A 4,748-nucleotide genomic window follows, 5' to 3' on the forward strand; every position below is an offset into this window, starting at 1 on the left:
GGTAAATAATGAAACCACCGTAGATTGCCCGACCGCATTATCACAATAACACGGTCGAGAGTGCTGCAGTGCTAAATCATCCTCATAATGTACCGTATTCACAGTACAAGGTGATTTATATGAGACAAACGGCGTTCCACGCGCCGAAGGCTGATTGCCGTCGTAAAGCGTGTTCAACCCACAGCAAATGCTGGGCTAGCTCGTAATGACAGCACTTCATGCAGCCGTGTGTAACTTAAGCACACTGTAACAAATTGCTGTAGTTTCTACAGCAAAATTTTACAGGAAATTCCTGTTTTAACATTTTACAAGATTTTAGTGTAGTTCACAATGCATTATGGGTAAAAGAAAGTATTACAGCTGTTAACAGTATATTTTCATTTAAACTGTAATTGAATTTACAGGCAGGAGGTGTTGCCACTGTATATCATATGTTTTTACAAAAATTAATTGTGAAATGGCATCATGGGATTGCGTGGGTGTATTTACGTTTGAAATGGACTTGAACACTGAAGAGTCATCATTCAAAATTGTTGGTAAGTTCACGTAAATCATTCAAATATAGTACAGTATTAAACTAATATAGTACTATTATGGTCATTTAAATAGTGATATCTGGTATGCGACCGCTATACCAGATTATTAACATAACAGATGTTAATAATTTGTATTTCACAACAGCGTGTCATTAAGACATGTAGCAAAATATAAAATTAAATTCTTTACATTATTTTAAATGTTACATTTGGTAGTTATGTGTCATTAACTTTATAACGTTTCAGATGTTTGTTTCAGGCATGAGCGAGGCAGCAAAAAGCGCGAGGGGTCCGTAACGGCTGGACTGCATGGTGGCAAAGAGTGGTGGTGAGACGAATCTTCGAACTTACAGGTAAAAAACATTGTACATGCTGTGCATTTTATCATGGATGCGTGCTAAAGTGTTTTTAAACCATTGCTGTTAATTAAACGCGACACTGAATTGCTTGTTAAAGAAAACTACGTTATAAACGCGTACGTTATTTGCTGCCAGTTTAAAAAATAAGATATGGTTGGATATCATGCAAATTTCTAGTTTATTTCGCCAGCTTATACTCCTTACTAAGGGCACGTCAACATGTTTAACATAATACCCGCGTTATATCTGAGTTGAATGTGCAGGAGTTTTGAATTCAGGCGCAAGGCAGCAAAGATGTCACGTCATACGGGTCAACTTCAGGGTGGTGAGACTAAAGAAGCACCAACAGAAACATCATACAGGACGTTTTATTTTTGCATACGGCTGTAGTTTGTTGCCATTTTGTTAAAGTATTTTGGATTGCTGTTAAATGAACGTGATATTTAAACGGAATTGCTTGTGAAAGAAAACGAACGTAAGGTTACACGATAAATGCGTATTTGCTCTCATCTTAGAAAATATGTTAACATGGTTGGATGCTGCGATTTTCTATTCTAGTTTACTTCGTCAGTTTATTTTCCTTACTTAAGGTAGTATTTAACATATTGTGTCATACTTAAGTTAATGTGAAGCAATTTGATGCCTGTTATTTCGACCAGAAATATTTTATAACATTAGCCAACATAGTCAGATGTAATTAATTTTCCAGTTTGTAGTTCACTTTTTACATGTAAGTATAGGTGCTTTTGCAGTGTTGTTTTAAACGTGAAATTTGGTTAGGATGGAGTGTAATTAAGTTTAACATTGTTTTTCAGGCACGAGACAGCAGAGATTGCAACTCTTAACCTGACTGGTGGTGTGAGACAAATGAGAAAAGGTGAAAAACCCACTGTGCCCTTTTTCATGGATGGATGCTATACTTCACTGTTGACTTTGCTATTTTAAAAAGTATTTTTAGACATGTATCACTGCAAGTTGTGTCAGCATGAGAGCAATACTATTATAGGCTACACTCAGCATATGAAAGTACACAGTAATGTTCTTAACTTGTTCCTTTACATGTGGAGTACCTGAATGCTCCCGTGCATTCAAAAAATTTCAGCATTCAAGTCTCATTTAAACAGAGACCTAAGAGGGTATCATAGAAGTGTCAGATTTGACCAAACAGGCACCACATTGACTTGACAAATTTAAGTTTGTAATTTCACATGTACAAGCCTAAAGGACTTTATTGGACAATTAAAGGAACGCGCCCAGATTTTGGGAATTTAGCTTATTCACCGTATCCCCCAGAGTTAGATAAGTCCATACATACCTTTCTCATCTCTGTGCGTGCTGTAACTCTGTCTGACGAGTATATTGTATACTGTTAAAAGATAGTTGTGTCTCATATCACCTTGTTATTTATACAAATCACAACACATAAATAGGAAAATGTTTGCGTTATTTTGTCACTTATTAGGAGCAGTATACTAGCTGGAGCCATTTGCTTCCAGTCTTTGTGCTAAGCTTAGCTAGCGGGGGCTGCGTCAAACAGAGTTACAGCACGCATAAAAATGATAAAGGTATTTATGGACTTATCTAACTCTGGGGGATACGGTGAATAAGCTAAATTCCCAAAATCTGGGCGTGTTCCTTTAAAAGACCATATAGATGAAGGCAGGGAGATAAAATGCCCTTTTAAGAGCTGTGAGAGGACATTTAGTGTTAACTTCATATTTGCTTCTCATGTCTCAAGAATACATAAAAACAACAATGTTTTGAAATCTGTTGTATTTGTTCAATAAATGTTGACTGTTATATTTTCTCTTACATTTTATATTTCTTGTTTTCAAGATTATTTTTAGGTGAAATCCTCAATGCAACTCAGTGGATGCTGAGTATGGACGGTCAGGTGGTTGTGAATCCCCACCCCAACCTTGTGGCTGGATTTGCAGCTTTGTTCGCATCATACTACAACTTCAACCTGGTTTATTAGGAGGAGGCATCCTCCACACTTGAATTTGTTCTAAGGTAATTATATTCACATAGGTAGCTATTTGTTTTATAGCAGTGTTTCTCAACCAGGGGGATAGGACCCCCCAAGTAGGCCTTAAGACTTTTAAATGACAGTTATTCAAAATACAACGAAACAAGCATGATAAGCTAAAACAATCAAAAATCAAGAGATTTCTTATTGTTTGGATGTTTTTGTAACAAATTTACATTGTGTAGACACGCCAAGCTCTAGTACAGAGGTGCCCAACCCTGCTCCTGGAGGGCTACCGTCCTACAGACTTCAGTTCCAACCCAGCTCCAACACCAATACCTGTCTGTAATTATCAAGCAACCCTGAACACCTTGATTAGCTGCTTCAGCTGTGTTTGATTGGGGTTTGAGCTAAAATCTGCAGAATGGTAGCCCTCCAGGAACAGGGTTGGGCACCCCTGCTCTAGTATATTTTATTTGGTAGAAATAAGACTTTTGACATTGTTTTGGACAATAGGTTGAAAAGAAAAAAGGTTGACAACCACTTTTTTAAAATGTGTACTTTCCTGGTGTATATGTTGTATTTATAGATAAATATGGTAACATAAGGTTCTTACTTTAGAGTATGAACAGGTTAATTAAAATAGACCATTCTTGTCCTCAGATAATCAAAACAGTGCTGTGGCTGCGTTTGTAATTATTTTTGTTGGTGAAAAAACAGGAAATATGCTGTCTAAAATGTAAGCCTTTTAATACTAACTTCTTCACAATTTTTGTTTAATTTTTTCTTACTGGATTTCATCACGCAACGTAACGTTATGTGGGCACTCTGTAGATGTGTTTTTTTCTTGCATTATACTTTTTTCATTTGAAAAATAAAATTATATATACACACACACCAGGAAAGTACCCATGCTACCATATGATATTTAAGTGTTTATATGTACATTTGTCTGTAAATGTACATATATGTACATGTATATTCTAAAATTTATTTTTGTTCTTTGTGCAGATGTTTTGTTGGAATCACACCTACCACTGGCATCAAGACAGCCAAAACAAAGGTTGGAGGCAAAAAAGTGGAAACGCCTCTGAGAAGAGAAACAACACCATCAACCCTCATGTGTGTACTCTTTTCAGAAAATTATTGGACTTTGAATGGTTACGCATGTAAGTTCTTGTTCATGTATTAAGACCAAAACATATTGTAAATAGGCCAGTTCTGTGATTGAGCACTTGTGTTTCTAGACATACAAGTTATGTTATGTTCTAACACAGATTCAACAAGATCTTAAATGTAACACAAACCGTGTTTAGATGTTTTATAGATGCCATTGTTTTAGAATATTAAGGATTGAGTGGAATATTTGCTGAAACAACATAATTTTTTTGAAAGTACTTTGCTGTCAGTTTTAATAAATGTTGTTCTTGAAGCACCTTTGACTTTGGTTGCATTATTCTGTAAACTACATTTAATTCAGTTTTCATTCTCATGTATTTACAGGAATAGATTTGGTAAATATATTACAGTGTAATAATGTAGTAAAAATTCTTTACAGCATTTGAATGTAAAACTATTACAATATCATCTTGGGTTTTGGGGAATTTACAGGATTTTATTGGCAACTCTAGTTGCCAACTATATACTGTAATTTATTGGAATTACAAAAAAATACTGTAACTTATAATACAAGTATAATTCATTATAACTGTAAAATAAACAACAAAGTACTGTATTTTACAAACAACAATTAGCTGTAAATTGCTTTACAGTATAATGCTGGAGTCCATTTTACAGCAATTAATAATTTTTTTACAGAACTTTATTGGCAACTTTTTTGCCAGCTAAATCCTGTAAATTCTACAGTCAATTTTTTACAGTGCA

The 4,748-nt window shown here is 35.1% G+C and overlaps 1 long non-coding RNA gene across 1 annotated transcript; it reads left to right on the forward strand.

The window, feature by feature from the left end:
• Positions 1-282: 282 nt before the first annotated feature.
• Positions 283-4,299, forward strand: LOC135781199 (uncharacterized). The gene is made up of 5 exons (XR_010545095.2): positions 283-536; positions 796-889; positions 1,711-1,772; positions 2,732-2,908; positions 3,876-4,299. It is a non-coding gene; the product is annotated as an uncharacterized lncRNA (long non-coding RNA).
• Positions 4,300-4,748: the final 449 nt, after the last annotated feature.

The sequence above is a fragment of the Paramisgurnus dabryanus genome, chromosome 23, assembly GCF_030506205.2.
Source record: "Paramisgurnus dabryanus chromosome 23, PD_genome_1.1, whole genome shotgun sequence".
In the NCBI taxonomy this organism is placed as follows: Eukaryota; Metazoa; Chordata; class Actinopteri; order Cypriniformes; family Cobitidae; genus Paramisgurnus; species Paramisgurnus dabryanus.